A 16,931-nucleotide genomic window follows, 5' to 3' on the forward strand; every position below is an offset into this window, starting at 1 on the left:
ATGTCCTGGCCCCAAAACAGAACCCAGCAGACTGCTTTCCGGGCTGTCCCATGCACGCCAGGATGTCTATGCCTGGTTCTCCCCTTCCAGCCCGCCCCGCTTGGCAGCAGGTCTGTAGAGCTCTGGCACACAGCCCGGTTTATTACCCATCTGCAATTGCATCACACTGAGTGTTTCTGCTTTTCTCTTAATGTCCAAAATCTTCTCCCGCTGTCTACACTCAAATCTACACTCTTTTGTTCTTTTCTTCCCGCCCTGCAAATGCGACACCTGGAGAAACCGCGGCTCCTGCTACTGGAGATTTTATGTTATGCAAAAGAGAGACAGAAGCAGCAGTTTTTAAGCATTTTTTTCCCCAGGTCTGGGGAGGGGAAGGACTCTTAGCAAACCTGAAGCAGCAGGTCGCAGTAGTTTGGGGTTGAGTCACACCTCTCATCTCCCTGGGCTAGAAGCAGCATCCAGCCACATATTTGGGTACACAAGGGAGTCCCCACATGGAAAGCAGGAAAAGCTCCTAAAGCAAAATTTGGTCTCCATGGCTCAGGAAGAGCTTCCAGGATGCAGCCATCTCCCACTGCTGTGGCTGCTCTCAGAAGATGCCAAGCCCAAATTCTCAGGCAGGATCTATCTTCCGCTGGATCATCCAGGATGCATGGGTTTTAGGAAATCTCGGCGCTATTTCCTCGTTCTTCCAACAAAGCCTGAACTTCTCTGCAGCCTTCACCTGACACCAACTGGTCAAGCTGAGGATTTCAGTCTAGGGAGCTCAAAACTTGTGAAAAACACATCCCGCCTCTGCTGAGGCTCAGGGCTTGGGCAGGAGCTAAGTCTGTGGTTGCCCACCATCCATGAAGACCAGTGATTCAACCCAGTTGTGGGCTCAGGTTTTCTCATTCCTTTCGGCACGTGGGGAGCATTTCTTCCCACAAACTCCAGCGCGCGCGCCCACGGTCCCGCACTCTTTCTCTCGAGAAAAGCTGCCGAGAAGGCAAAGGAGCCTCAAAGTTGGTGTCAACATGTGGGTAAGCCAAAGAGCGCTTTGTGGTGATGCAGGGCCTGCCTTCATGAACTGGCCTGCCAAAAATGTGCCTCTCCAAATACTAGCAATGACATTTCTGGGGGAGCTGGCTGCCTACTACTTCTCTGGAGCTTGAAAAGCTCTAAAGCCAACAACCTGTCAAGGCCTAAGGGCTATAAACATGTGGTTTTGCCACCCAAAGTCTTTCTCCTTGGCTTTTGCTGTTCTAGGGGTTGAGTATTTTCTTTTTCCTTTATTTAGAGCCCGTGGGAAAGAGCAAATGCAATACATGCAGCCAATGGTTCCTCACTCCGTGTGGGCCTGCGGCTCCATGACTTTTGGGCCAAGGACAACACGAGAGCTGGGAGGCTTCACCCTGAAGTCACAGGCTTGGGCTGCAGGATATCTCAGCTCCCAGCTGCCACAGAAGCGAGTGGCCAATGTTGGCCGACCTGGGCACATACCTCAACTGTTTCCCAGTCCGTTGGAGAAAAGGCTGGAGCTTTTCGGATGAACCTTGTGGTCCTAAATTTATCCCTGTGGGGCATGGCAAACCCATCTTGGTTGGTGCATGCTGTCCAGCACACAGGGCAGTTGAGCCTAAGTCAAGGATTCTCGAGAGATGTCCCGCTGAAATGACTGGAAGAAATCTGGTATTTTTAGGAAGGAGAAGAGCAAGAGTTTTTCACTGTCAGATCTCTCAGGCCTTCCTCTGGTAGCCTTTCTCTAAACCACCTTAGATCAGTCACTGCAATAAAATGCTTGGTGTTGGTATTAATTCAGTAACTGTTTCACCATAGCCAGATATTTTCTCACAAATTGGTACAATCATAGGAAATCTCACCAAAAACTCTTGGTTTAATTAAATGGAAGGCACTTAAGGTTCATACTAATTTGTCTGCATAGGAAGATGATCGTTATATTGAGAGACATTTAGTATCTGCTAATACGAACTGTGTTTCAATAATAAACTAAGGGAACCAGTATCGATTAACGGGTCGAGCACCACACTGTCCCTCCTGCTCTCTCTTCTCTAGACAGAGTCCTTGTAAACCTTGCATGAGCAGGGTTATGTTTTATCCATCTTCCAATCATCCCCAGCACTTTTCTTTTTACACTTATCCCCCAGATCTTTCTTGAAAGAAGTGCCCAAAAGCAAACTCACTTGAAGGACCTGTCTACCTATAAAGCCTGAGATGTCTAAAACTCCCGTTATAGTGAGGAAGAGACACCTGCAGAAGGTGAATCACTGCAGATCAGTACCCAAGATAGCGCAGATAAATTGTCCTTGGCATGTGCGTACTTCTCCCCATTGCCTATATAAGAAACCAAGGGAACCAGCTGGGATTTCGACGCGGCAGGATTTAGACGGAGCATCGCTCCCGCTGAGGTGGCACTTCATGCCAAGTGCAAGGAAGCTTCACTCTGTCACTCGTATTTCTGCATCTCTGTATGAAGCTGGCCGCACGGAGAAGGCATGCAACAGTCCTGGTCTTGCCCAGATGCAATGCCAGGGAGCACATGGAATCTGTTTTTCCTTACTTTTTTTTTTTTTTTAATTTTATTTTTTTGCCACAAAGCATTGGTTTGATTCCAGGACATTTTTAAAATAGTTTTTCAGAATTAAGAGGAGGTGGGGCAGGCAAGGGATCTCTTCTACAGCTAAGCTGGGATGTACAGGCTTAATTTGCCACTGTGCAGACAGCTCTGTGATGCAAACTGCCAGCAAAGACACATCAAACCCGTCTTCTCCAGGGCACGCGGGAGCGTACGGGTGACTCAGAAACGCGCTGTAGCTGCTGCTGCGAGAGGAGCTAGTCTGAGCCCGTCGCTGCACGTGAGAGTGGGCAAGGAGAAGGGAGGGCAGGCAGGGTTAGGACTAATGTGGCGAAGGCAGAGAGAAAGCAGCAGCTGCTCAGAGCAGGGTGGAAAATATGAGCTTTGGGAAGAGTGGCCATGCTCACCACAGCCCTGGCATGATGCGAGGTGAGGAGGAGTATGGGTGGGGACCATGCAGCCTTCAGCACCTTGATCCTCCAAGCGCAGAGTCCAGTGTTACCTGGGGATGGGAATGGGTCTGGCCTGTGTTTGGGTGGATGGACGTCCTGCTCGATGAACTGACGTCCTGCCCCATGGGCAAACGCAGCCTGTCTTGAAGGGGACAAGCTGCTGGTGATCTGCCCAAGAGCAGTGTAAGCCCCGTGCCATATCCTCCAGCCCCATAAAATGTTTCAGGCATCTGAAGCGGCTCTACACACCTACATGTGGGCAATCAAATTGAGTCCTTCAAGACTCGTCTCATGCAACCTTGAAAGTCTACAGGAAAGATGTTTCTGTGCAGGCTGCTCATGTGAAGTGTCCTTGATCTTTCATGGAGAGAAGCAGCTGCTCCCTGACCTGCAGAGCTGCATGCTAGCCTGGAGGACAACTGCAGACACTCACAGACCCTGGCCTACTTGCAGTCTCCACATTAGCCAAGTCTCACTCTGGTCTCCATCCCCTGGCCTGGAAGCAAACACAAAGTATTTGTGCACACAAGGGTAACTGCATCTCAGATGGTCCCTCACAGAAACACAACGTGGCAAGAAGGAGGAAGAACGCAGTCAACGGAGTGCAGTGGCGAGAAGACCTCACAGCTGTGGGCACCTTATGGCAGCAAGAGGAAAGGGAATCTCAAGGCTGTGCAGAGCAGCTGCCCTGGGGTCTTGGTGGATGGGTTTGGGCAGCTCATAGGGCTCATTTCCCACAAGGAGGGCTTCTTACCACAAGGGCTTAGCAGTGAGCTGGGTTGGAAGGACAATCTGGAGGAACCAAGAGACTCCAGCCAAATTTCTCCTTGTCTGCTTGGATAAGGATGAATCTTGTCTAGCCCTAGCCAGGGAAAACCCTTCATCCTCAGCAGAGACTGGTACATCTGAAAAAGCTCACCCCATCCTGAGACTGCCATCTTAGATGGCCAAGATTGCCCTTAGAAGGTGCCCATTTCTCTCCACTGACTACAAAAGGAGATTAGACTAACCCATGGTGCATGGCTATGGGAAGGCAAAATGACTCATGGCCTTCACTTCTCTACGTACTGCTTCCATGAGAGGAACAACAGGTCACCATCTCCCTTCGAGCCCTTGCAGGGTGGATGGAGGCTTAGGTGATGCTCCGGAGAGGTAGAGGACAGGCTGGAGAACACCATCTCCAACTCCTCAGCGCTCATCAGGCCCTGCTTGCCAGCCCCGTGCAGACCTGGCGGCGCGAGGCTGGGCACCCGCAGCGAGCGGAGAGCAGCAGCTTTGGCAGTTCAGCTGGTAGAGGAGGCTGGGAGGAGGCCAGGGGGGTGGGTTGGTTCTAGGCAAGGAGACAACCAGGCCAAAGAGTCATGAGTTCTTAGCTATGGAGGGGCTCATTCCTCAGAGAGAAAATTACTGGCAAATGGCTGAAACATTGAGTGTTTCTCCTCGGCCCTTCCCTCGCTGAGAGCAATATGAAGGCAATTATTAGAGCTACTTCTGAGAGGCAAAGGGGGAGGGAGAGGGAAAAAAAAAAAGAATCAGGGAACAACCTGGAGAGCTGAAAGCTGCTGCCTGAATGTAGGTTTTCAACAAGACTGCTTGGCACATCTGTTTGCCTAACCCAATGCATCACACAGGCTCCGAAAGCTATAATCAGGCAATTTCAGGGTGTGGAGCCGGGCACTAAATAAGTACTGAGATAAGTGCACGCATTGTTCACACGCCAAGAGTAAAAGAAGTTGCAGGCAGAGAGCAGCGCGCCGGCCCGAAAGCCGGGGGAAGCTGCAGAATCAGAACAACAGAGCCTTGGGGGCTCGGGGCCGGCGGCGACGGTCCCGGGGACGGGTGCCGGTCATCTCGCAGCTAAAAAGGCGCCCTTGGGGAAAGGACGAGCGTGGAAAAAAAAAAAAATAATTAATAATAACGCGGACGAGGAGAAGCAGTCTGGTTTCTGCATCTCCGCGCCTCCCCACGCCAAAAAACCCTCGGTGTAAGTGTCAATGGCGTCATCGCGGAAAGGTGGTGCTTGTCACAAATAAATCACCCCTTGCCTTTTAGCTGTGATGATAATTATATGGTGTCTTAAGTATCTGTACAAACTGTCAGGGGAAATATATGGTGAGTAAAGAAACTTGGAGCTTGCTAGCAGGGAAATGTTAAGGTGTCTCAGCTTAGCTGCTACAAAGGAACCTTGTCTGGATTTATTTGGGGGTGGGAATGATGAAAGGTTGGATTTCGTGTCCTTTCTTGTCCGTCAGGAGCCATTTAATGCGGTTGTATAACCCTAATGGTTTTTTTAAAAGCAAAGTTAGAGAAGCCGAGGTTTGGGAACGCACGGGGAAGGAGAGCTGCGCGGCGGCCTCCGCGGAGGCCGGCCGCTCGGCACCTCCCCGCGCTGGCCCAGGAGGCCCTCGCGGCCGGGGCGGCAGCGCCGCAGCCTTTCCGCCGGGCGAGCGCGGGAAAGGCAACCGAAGGCGGAAGCGGGAAAAGAGCCGGGAAACCCGTTTCCTCGACGGAGCGGGCCGGCTGAGGCTTTCGCCCGCAGACGCGGATAGCGACTCTGGTTTAGGAAAAACCCCCCAAACCGCACGTCCCGCGGCGTGCCGGAGGCACATCCGCCGGCAGAGGCAGGGCAACGCCGCCGGCTGGGCCCCCCCTTCTCCCCCAAAAAAAACCCGGCAGCGACAAACGCAGGTTTAGGATACGCCGGAGCCTCGAGGAGCCGCTTGCCGCCATCCGTTTCCGGCCCTTCGGAAAAAGCAGGTGCGGCAAAACGCCACCTCCGGGAAAAGCAGCTCCTGCCGCTCCTCGGAGCGGAGATCGGGATACATCCCTCCCCACCGTGTCCCTCCCGCCCCCCCAGCCCGGCCGGCCGGGCTCTTCGAGGGCGCCCGTCACCGTGGCGTCGGGGCGGCTCGTAGCCCGGCTCCCTGGTGCACCCGGCGCAGCCGCCAGCAGAAGCTGTTAAGACAGAAACGGGCAGTTCGCTCTCCGGGGCTCCCAGTTTTTGGCGCATCCAAGGCCGCATCCTGCCCGGGTACCTCAGCCCTACGCGGCATCCCTCCTCCCATAGCATTGCCCTAGGGGGCCGCATCCTGCCAGGTCCCTCAGCCCCACAGGCCATTCCCCTCCCCATAGCATTGCCTTAGGGGGCCGCATCCTGCCAGGTCCCTCAGCCCCACAGGCCATTCCCCTCCCCATAGCATCGCCCTAGGGGGCCGCATCCTGCCAGGTCCCTCAGCCCCACAGGCCATTCCCCTCCCCATAGCATTGCCCTAGGGGGCCGCATCCTGCCCAGGTCCTCCAGCCCCACAGGCCATTCCCCTCCCCATAGCATTGCCCTAGGGGGCCGCATCCTGCCCAGGTCCTCCAGCCCCACAGGCCATTCCCCTCCCCATAGCATTGCCCTAGCGGGTTGCATCCTGACCGAGTCCCTCAGCCCCACAGGCCACCCCCCCCCCAATAGCATTGCCCTAAGGGGCTGTATCCTGCCAGGCCCCTCAGCCCCACAGGCCATTCCCCCCCCCATAGCATTGCCTTAGGGGGCCGCATCCTGCCAGGTCCCTCAGCCCCACAGGCCATTCCCCTCCCCATAGCATTGCCTCAGGGGGCCGCATCCTGCCAGGCCCCTCAGCCCCACAGGCCATTCCCCCCCCATAGCATCGCCCTAGGGGGCCGCATCCTGCCAGGTCCCTCAGCCCCACAGGCCATTCCCCCCCCCATAGCATCGCCTTAGGGGGCCGCATCCTGCCAGGTCCCTCAGCCCCACAGGCCATTCCCCCCCCCATAGCATCGCCCTAGGGGGCCGCATCCTGCCAGGTCCCTCAGCCCCACAGGCCATTCCCCTCCCCATAGCATTGCCCTAGGGGGCCGCATCCTGCCAGGTCCCTCAGCCCCACAGGCCATTCCCCTCCCCATAGCATTGCCCTAGGGGGCCGCATCCTGCCATGTCCCTCAGCCCCACAGGCCATTCCCCCTCCTCCCCATAGCATCACCCTAGGGGGCCGCATCCTGCCTGCCCCACAGGGCTGCACCCCCTCTCCTCCACCAATCCCAGGCTGCTCTCCAGCCCCACTGCCCACCAATCCCGCGCTGCCAGCTCCACTCTTGACCAATCACACACTGCCACCTCTCTCTGCCCGCACCCAATCGCACGCTGCCACCTGTCTCACCTTCCAGCCAATCCCGTGCTGCCACCTGTGCTCCCAGCCAATCCCATGCCACCCCGCCCCCGGGGGTATATAAACCCTCCGCAGGCCGCTGCCCTGGGAGGGCCCTGGCTGAGCCCTGCTGCTCGGTTTTGGGGTGAAAAAAGGGCTTTTTTAGTGCTCTGTGAGCCCCCGTGCTGGCAATGAAACCACCAAGGCCTCCCCCACACACACCCCCCAGCCTGCAGAGCCCATCAGCTAACGACCCTTGGGGGCCTAATGAGCTCCTGGGGCTCTAATTAACCCTCATTAATTAGGCAGGGCTTAGAGCGTGCCAAGCTGCCGGCTGCAGGTAATGAGCTCTTCAGGAGCTGGCATGCTGCATTCCCCCCCCCCCAGTTATTTTTAATTATTATTTACCTCCCCCTCCCGGGGGTTTCTCCTTGGTGCTTTTCAGTTACTTTGCGTGTTTATTTATTGGCCTTTTACTGCGGCGGATATTTGCATGGAAAAACGTTTCCTGCTGTTCCCCTTCCCGCTCTGAGCCGTAATCCGGGGTTTGGGAGACGAACGGTTTCCATGGCAACTGGCCGAGATGCCACAGAGGGCCGACTTCAGGTGGGGAATCGGGCAGATGGAGCCGGCGCGAGACAAAGAGGGCAGGAAAAAGAAGAAAAAAAGGGGGGGAAATGTGTTTTTTTTTTTTTTTTTTTGGGGGGTGCTTCCCCCTTGTGACAGAGCTGCTTCGGGGCTTCTTGGGGAGCAGCACAAGGGGGAAGGAGCTGGTGGGGCAGGAGGGGGTGGGAACTGCTCGACACCATCCAGCGCAGGGGGTGGGCGGTGGAGGGGATGCGGCCGAACAAAGCTGAAGCGTGACCCTTTACCTCTCTTTTTTTTAAAATTATTTATTTTATTTTTTTTTTTTTATAGGCGCGGTGGCACTGCAGCGCGCGGAGACGTAGCCGAGCAGGAAGGCCGAGCCCCGTTTCGTGGCTCCAAAATGCCGCTGGAGCGGCGGCGGCTGGAGGAGCTCCCGGGCCGCAGGTAAAGCCTTCGCTGCCCCGCTCGTCCGCATCTGCGCTCCTAGTTAGCTCCTTGGCTTCGCTTTCTGTCGCGGAGCCCCTGCGAGTTACCCTCCGTATGCTGCAGGCTCCGCGCCGAGTTCCCCTAGATCGGCAGCTACGCGGTAACGCGCTCGTGTCCGGGAGAAAAGCCGGCGGCCGTGAGGCACGGTGTGGTTTTCTAGCTGGACCTCCTGCCGTCCGCAGCGTCCCCTTTCCCCCAGGTACACCCAGAGCCTGAGGGCTGGATGAGTTCATGCATCTTGGAGGAAAAAAAAAAAAAAAAAAAAGAAAAAGGGGGAAAAAAAAAAATCCTTGGCATCCCCGTGTGAGGACGGGGAGGTGCAGAACCGACCGCTTCTCCGTAGGTGGCTCTCTTGGCCCGTTCCCTCGGCTCCCCGTAAAAGCACGGCCTCGGTCTTACTTCAGGCGGAGGCCGGCGGCTAGTGTCGTGCCTCCCCCCGCTCGGCTGCGGGAGGGGACGTCTGGAAACAGTTAATCCCAAGAATGTTGCCGGATTTCTGGGGAGATGGGAAGGGGATAGCGTCGGTCTATAAAACCCGAGCAGCCTGAGAGCGGGCTGTTGGCGAGGTCTCTCCTCCTCGCGCTGCCCTGCTTGGCAGAGGTCAGCCCGGTGTGTGCTGCATCTCCAGATGTCGGTGGTCCTTGGGGGGCTCCTTTCCGACTACAGCTCTGTGTGACCCCGTAAGGCCCAAATTCCCTCTCCAATGTGGGCAAGGAAGCAACCCGTGACTTGTCTCAGAGGTCTGCTTGCCTGGCCTCCTCGATGAAGAAGTGATTGCTTCTTGCAGCCCCACTCCCCTTGTCGTGCCAACCTCAAGAGGATGCCGTGAGGTTTACTTATTTCACCTTCAACAAGGAGGTAGGGATGAGGTGCTGCACCATTTAATTCCCGACCGGTGCAGAGCGGAAAGCAGGTTCAACTATGTTTTGGAGTTTAAAAGCACTTTCCCGGCTCAGGGCTCAATGAGGCTGTTCTTGCTGCAAAGGGAATGCATGCAGCTGTCCAGGAGAGGTGCTGCTCCGGCAAGAAGAAGCATTGGATGGGGAGAGGAAGGAACATAGCTCTACTGAAATTTCTTTTACTCAGTTTTCCTGTATAAGGAGGTCAGCGTCATTGCTGTTAAACATCCCGCAGTCTGAAAAGACGGCAGAAGGGTAGAGGCCCGAAAGCAGCTGATTTCTCACAAGTTTCACAAACTTTGGCAGCTGCATAGAGCAGAGGAGACCCTGCGAACATCTCCCCTCCAGTCAAGGCTGCACCGTGAGCCCAGCGTCCCCTAGACATCAGAGAATCCACACAGCCGAGGTGGCAGCCGCAGGAGAAAGCGGCAGCCGTAGGATGGTTTAGCGAAGGTGAAATGTGAAGCGAGTGTGAACGTCTTCCTCCAGAGCTTCCCAAAACAGATGCCGAAGCCTTTGGAGAAGCCGTGATATTTGCAGGCACCTCTCCCGCCCCGTGAGCCTCTGTACTGGCTGTCTCCGTGCTCAGCGTGGGCATTTTGGGATCACATTCAAGGCACAAAATGCAGCTGGATAGGGAGCGCTGGATAGGGACCAGCCCAGGTTCTAGATTTGCCAACGGGGTTCTGGGTTGGGGCCAGGCCGCTTGGATGCCGTGGCATCAGAGCAACGGCAGGTGAAGCTTCAGCTTTCCCTCTGCTGGGACTGGCTGTTCCTTTATTTTTTTTTCCCTCCTTTTTCTAAAAAAGCCCCTAATCTGTAAAATGGCAGCAATAGGTGCTGCAAGTCAAGGGCGTTTGGATGTTAAATCTCTCACAGGTCACAGATGGGCTGTTTGTTACCCAGGCACAGCAGTGCTGATCCTGTGTAGGAAAGGGCTTGGAAAAGATCGTTTCTCTGGAAAAAACTAAAACATGACTTCCTGCAACAAAGGAGGGAGCTGTTACTACAAAAAAACTGCTGACTGCAACCCAGACACATCTTAGCAGTATATTACTGCTTATTGGAATATTCCCTGTATCTACTTTACCATATGTCGGTCCTCCTTCATTTTAGGTTGTGCTGCTTTGTTAAATTACATGTTTAAAACCAACCGAACTAGGAATGAGAAGGAGAATGGAAACACAAAGGGGGGGGGGGGGCTTTTCTTTTTCGCAAAACCTCCTTGAAAAATGAGGCACATTCTTAAACTCGCAGCCAAAGCGCACTCGAGTTGCCTTTTCGATTAGTTCTCGAAGGGGGTGGGGGAAAAGGAAAAAAAAAAAAAAAACCAGCCGCGGTGTATGAATCTTCCATTTTTGATTCCCCTTGTAAGTCACAGTGGAACAATCGGCCGCTCTGTTCATGGTACTCTCTATTCATGCGGTAATTAGAAAGCTAGGAATGACAGGCCGTTTAATGACGGCTGTAATATGTACCTGCATATAGCACAACAGCTGGTGCACTGTAGAAAATGCAGCCATGTTTCTTTGAGATGGGCTAATAGGAAAATCTTGAGCTAACAAGGAAATAAATCTCCCCAAGGCTAAACTTCGCAGAAAATGGTTTCGTGTGCAGAGAAAGGAATTTTAAACAAGTTGGGCCAAATTCGTCCTGGCTGGAGCTGAACTGGCGCTGCTGCGGATGCCTTCAGCCTGCTGTCGGCTTAATGGAGCTCAGAACCTGTGTCTTGGCGGTTTTCTTCGCGTTTATGCTGGCATAAATCAGACCTGACACGTCCTGAGCCACTGGGTTTACACCGGGCTGTAAAAGCCGCGTCCGGTCAGACGCGAAAGGACTTAGCGCTCGGAATGCGGGGCTGCTCCCCTGGGCTGACGCAAGCCGTTAGCTGCTCGTTTTCTTGCCTCTCTGCAGCACGGCGCGAGCGGACAGCCGCAGTGAGGGCAGGGCTGCCTCCTCCAACCCCGGGGGCTGCGACAAATCCCCCCCCCCCCACCATCTCCCCTCCTTCTCCGGGCATTGCCTCCCCATGGCAGAGCCTCGGTGACTGCGTGGGCTCGTGTTGCAGAGGACGAAGAGCACAAGGAGGCGGCCGAGCACCTCGGCTGAAGATAGCGATGCCGTGTGCGTCTGCCCGGGGCTGAGGGTCCTGGGCAGACAGCTGAGCTGAGGCTTCAGTTTTCCAGGCTCCTCTATTTATCTGGGGCAAGTGGGGTGCTTGCAGGTGGCAAAAAAAAACCCAGGGATGGGCTGAGGGATAAACAGCCACCTCTGTACGTCCATAGGTGCCATGGTTAACTGCTTGGAGGAAGATCTGCAGGAAAAACAGTGCTTTACTTGGGTTCTCCCGGAGAGCTCGGCTTATCCGGGAGCTGCCAGAGCTCTGCGTGAAGCAGATGGATCCATGCAGATGGATCTCTGTGCTGAGGCATGGGGGTTACCCCGGGGAGAAGGACCCCCGAGAGATGTCCCGTCTCCATTGGACACCAAATCTGATCTCAAAGGGGAGTGCAGTTTCCTTGGGGAGTTTTTCCAGTCTCCCTTGCCAGGGTCCCCTTTCCCTTCCAGCTTCACATCTTGGGTACGTCTTCCTCTGCTAGATCCAACAGCCCTGGTAGCCCACATGGTTTTGCTCATGTGTCCTTAGGTGATGGCTGAAGGGAGCAAGAAAGGGGCAGGCTTTCTGGTTCGTGCCCTCAGCCTCATGCTGCAGCTCAGCGAAAGAAGGCAGAAAGCTGTTCTTCCTGGAGATTGCCTGACACCCAGCGATGGCTGCAAAGCCCCTTTTGCCCAGCTCAGGCCTAAGACCATGGCTGGTTTCAGCCCTGGGCTGGGAGTGTGCGTGAGGGCGCAGGTTGAGGCTGCAGGAGGGCTGGACTGAGGGCACAAGGCAGCCCCTCCGTTGCGTGGTCTGGAGCAGGGTCCGCAGCTGGCAGTGCTAGCGGGGAGGGGGAGCAGGATGAGGCCAGCGGCTCTGTTCCCGCAGCGAATGCAGCTATGAATTATAGCCACGGGGCTCCCAAGCCCCAGCCCGGCTAGGACCTGCCGGTGCCTCTCCGTGCAGCTATGATTTGCAGCTCGGCCCAGCCCAGCTCGCTGCATGCCTTCTCCAAACGGATCCATCTGAACCAGCTCAAGTTCTCCCCAGCACTAATTGATTTCTGCTTCCAGCCAGCTCCCTTTCAACCCCCTGCTAACCCCCAGCCCTTAGAAACCTGGAGATAAACCCCCAAAGGTCTCAGTTTCCTGTATTCAACCTCCAAACATCTGATCAAGTGTCTTAAGTTTTGTGGATTTCTCTTTTTCTTCCCTCTTCTTCCCCTTTCTCAGGCATCCCCTGGGAAGTTCCCAGAATCATTTCTCATTTCTTCCAGCCATCTGCTCCAATCCAAGTGGAGAAAAGTCCTCCTTCCTCCCAAACTACCCTTAAAACCGTGTTAATCCAAGCAGGTTGGGTCTCACATGCTTTTTTGCAAGGAATGTGGCAAATGGCTCCTCGGCAGGAGAGGACCTCAAAGGAAACTGGGTCGGGCAGGGTGAAAGCGGAGAAGCTTTCCCGTTGCTACCTGCCGGTGGTGGGGAGCAGCGTCGGACCGGGAAACCGCAAGGTCGGTAGCGTTGGAGCGGCTGTGAAATACGGCGTCTCGGGGGGCGAGCCCCAAACGTTGTCAGCCCGTAAAAAGGAATCCTGCAAACAACTTTTCGGTGTCCTTCCAAGGGAGTTTCTGTGCTGTTCCGTCCCTCCTAGGGCTGTAATTTAAGTGCTCCGAGGGGGTGTGTGTGTCCCCTTCCTGGAATTGCTGGCGCTCTGCATGCTGTGAATAATATTCCGCTTTTTCCATCTGTGACTAGATTTATGACCCAGCAGCTCTGTTCAGATCTAGGTCTGATTTCGACAGTCGATGCTGGAATGTGATATTTTCCTAAATGTCCCTGTAGTGCCATGAAATCCAGTTATAAAGAAAACAAGGACATGTTTTAACAATAAAACCAATGTGCATGATCTAATTAAATGGCATAATAAAATTAGGAAATAAATGCACAAAGCATGAAAACCTGTTCCTTGAAAAGTGAATCAAATTGGCTACTAAAATGAGCATTTATTCCTTGTGCAGGAAGCTTAGGGATCCTGTCCTCCTTCTCCGGGAAGGGATCGCCGAGCTATTTCCAGGTTTTGGGAAGGTTTGGCCGTTGAGGGTTGTTTTTGTCTGAGATCTGGACTGAGCAGGAGGAGTGGGTAGCGGAGGGCGGGGGGAAGGAAAGAAATGTTTGCCTAGCAGATGGATTTACCTGCTGGAAAAACCATCCTGGGCACAAGGTTAATAAATACATCACAGAAGAGCCCCAAACGACAAAGCATTGGGGGAAAAGGGGGGTTTACTAGTGAGGTCTTGGCTTTTGGGGGTTTGCTTTGGCACAAGAGTGAAACCTAGTTGTGAGCAAATAACTGCCCTGCAGAGCTGCTATTGGCAAAAGAGGGAGCAAAATTCCAGACAAATTGTTTGCCCAACTCCCTCAAGCTCCTCTGAAGAGCCTCATGCTAAGAATATTAATCTCTTCTTATCCATAAACTGCCTTGTCCCCTCCAACAACAGGTTTCCAAGCTGGATCAAGGGAAACTGAGGCAAGGGAGTTTAAGCAGAAGACCTTTCCGGCCTGTGACTGCGACACAATTGCGGTGGCCGTGGGCGACGCTGGCTCCGTTGAGACACCGTGTGTGCGAGGCAGAGGCGACAGAGATGGAAGTGAGTTTGACTTACTGGCTTCCAACCTCCTAGCCCAGTGCTTTGGCAAGGGGAGAGGGAGCGAGGCCAAAGCTGGAGCAGCCTTGGGACAGTTTGGGCTCTGTCGGAGCCTCCTTGGACGGATTTTGTAGTTGTGGAGGCCTTGAAGTTTTTGGAGTTTGCAAAATTTTGGAATCTGCAGACCTGAGAGATCGGAATTTGCCAACTTTATAGTGTCAGTTCTCCAAACCTTGGAGTTTCAAATCTGACCTAGATCGCCCCAAACTGCCATCGTCCACGATGCTATTGCACATTGCCAGGGTTGGGTTTGTGCAAACAGCCAAAAGGATTTTGTGGAGGGCTGAGATCCACCTGCGGTTTGCCACCTCTTCCCTCCTGCTCTCCTGGCAGTGCCTTGCAACTCCAGCTGAAAATTCCCTTTTCCTTTTCTGCCTGGCACTGCAATCAATCCATCGTTCGGCTCATCAATCAATTAGCTTGGCGCGCTCTCCCTCGCAACTGTCTGTGTCATCTTGCATACCCCCATGGTGCTAAATAATTAAACTGTAGCACGTTGTAAAAGAGAAAAAAATAGTGATCTGTCTTACAGCTGTGGAATAAAATCATTTGGCATCGATGCCGAGATCAGATATCTTTTCTGGCATGCAAGGGTGCCTGTATTCCTGGGCCAAAGCGGTGTATAGATTGGGGCTGGCAGCCTGGCGGTTCTTAGGGATTTGGGCATACCCCTTTGCTGCATTATGCAGTTTTCACCCCAAATTTCACCCGTGTTGAAAAGACAAACTCCTAGATCAGCGAAAGCTTCTGATTTTTTGACGGGATGCAGAAATGGGGAAAACTTATCCAGAAATAGTTGTTACTCGACATTAGGAGATAACTGTGAACTCATAACTCAGCATGGGAACTTGGAGCTGCTCGAGTTATTGCTTTAATCAGCGTTGCTGGGTGTCAGTAAGAACATGGGGTCTTATTTATTGCTGAGGGGAGAAGGCGTTTTGGCTCTGCGCCGGACCCGGCAAACCTCCCAGCGAGGGCCTGTGACCCGCCTGCTTCCTCGGCAGGAAGCTGGGCAGCACCTCTGCACCCGTGGGGCCCAGCGTGCAACCGCCCTCCATCATCAAGTGGCCACGACTGGAGCAGGGGGCACAACATTGGGGAAAAAAAAAAAAAAAGAAAAGAAAAAAGAAGAAGAAGAAAAAAAACCAGGAGTTTGTGATTTTTGTCTTTTGCCTTGCAGTTTTACCAGCTAAGAAACTTTCTGATTTATTCTTGGCCCCCATTTTTCACGCTTAAGGGCATGACACACATTATCATTCACCACCTTCGTTTACATGTAGCAAACATAGGTCAATTTATTTCTAAATCCCCTTTTTTATGGCTCTATTGAACTATTTGCCACATTATTTATACGTTAATGCGATGAATCCCTCTGGATATCACACTGTCTAATAAATAACGCGACAAATCATTAAGCAGGGTGATAAAATCAAGCCATTTAAAAATACATCAACCTGTGTTGCTTTCGTGTAAAATAAGCTCCAGGGGCCCATCAGAGAGAGAGAGAGGGAGAAAGACACACACACGCGCGCATGCACACACACACAAGGCAAAACATCTTCTATTACTGAATGTCCTACATAGCAAGGAAGTTATGGTTTGTGGGTTGGTATTTTTTTACGTAGTTACTGAGGCTGGAAGGTGAAAGATGAAAGGGAGGTTGGGGAGACAAGGCAGGAACAGCTGTACGGCGAGGCGGGTTGTGTCTCGCGGTCGCGCGCACCGGGAGGAGGCGAACGTGCGGACGGGATGGGCGTTCGCCTGCGCGTTTAGGGCTCAGCTGCAAAGCCCCGAGCGCCAGGCATGGAAATAAGGGGGCCGTGAGGGCGGCTGGAGGTGAATTGGTGCAAAATGGGGCTCCACGACGGGAGGGTCGGTGCCTCTGGAGACGGTCGGCGCCAGAAGATGCTTTGCCTGGGGATAGCTGCAGTGAGACGACCTGAATCCCAGCGCAGCATCATTCCCTTACGCTGGCAACAGGGAGCGAGTTGTTCCTGGCAGCGGTGCCAAGACCTTTGAATGCAGCTCCAAGGAGCCCAGCTGGGAAAAACTGGCAGTGTGTGGTGGAACCACGTGAGATACAGTCGAGGAGGCATCCAGCGGTGTGAGTGCAGCGCGGGAGACCCAGGAGCTCTCTGGCAGGATGGCACATGCAGAAACAGCCCAAGCCGGCACTTGGCAGCCTCCTGAAACGACCTGCTTCACCCGTGGTCACGTAGGTTACTCAGGCAAACCCAACCTGCTGCAACATGCCAAAACGTTTGCAGGCTCCCAACCTCGGAGAAAGAAAAGTGCCGAGCGGAGAAATGGACCCACGGTGCCAGCCCTGACTGGGTCCTTCCCTTCATGCTCCTCGATGAGTTGGCCCTGGAAGCAGGTGCTGTCTGGTGGTTGGAGTTGTGTTGGATTTCTCTGGACATCCAGCCTGGGACTGAGTCCTCCCCGACCTGACAGTGTTCCTGGGCAGCCTGGAGACACAGCCACGAGACTTTGTCCGCTGAGCAAATCTCAGACAACCAAGGCCAGGCAAGCGCACCCTGTGATGGCGAACGGAGAGGAGAGGTGGGATCTCACCCAGTGGCAGCTCACAAAGCTGAAAGCCAGCGTAGGTGGACGATACACTTCAGCACTTTTCCCAGTCACTGCAGGCACCAAAAAACCTTCCAAAGATGCATCTTTTAGGGAGGGAGGTGACCAGGGCCGGTGGGAAGTCAGTGTCGGAGGAAGGACGGATACCTTCGTTCTCCTGGCCTTGCCTGCACTACCGCGCTCTCGACGGCGTTACATACAGGTTTCCAAGCGCGGAGGCTCCGGCTTCGCTGGGAGACAGACCCACCATCTCCGTTTGGGCTCCCACATCGGGGTGCCTTTGCTGAGCGCTGTCTCTCCCAGGCCAAACAAGAAAACCCATGTAACTCGCCTGCTCGCTGCTCCAGAGCCATCGTTTGCCTCTGGCACTTACAAATGATGTAATC

The sequence above is a fragment of the Rhea pennata genome, chromosome 29 (genome assembly GCF_028389875.1).
Source record: "Rhea pennata isolate bPtePen1 chromosome 29, bPtePen1.pri, whole genome shotgun sequence".
In the NCBI taxonomy this organism is placed as follows: domain Eukaryota; kingdom Metazoa; phylum Chordata; class Aves; order Rheiformes; family Rheidae; genus Rhea; species Rhea pennata.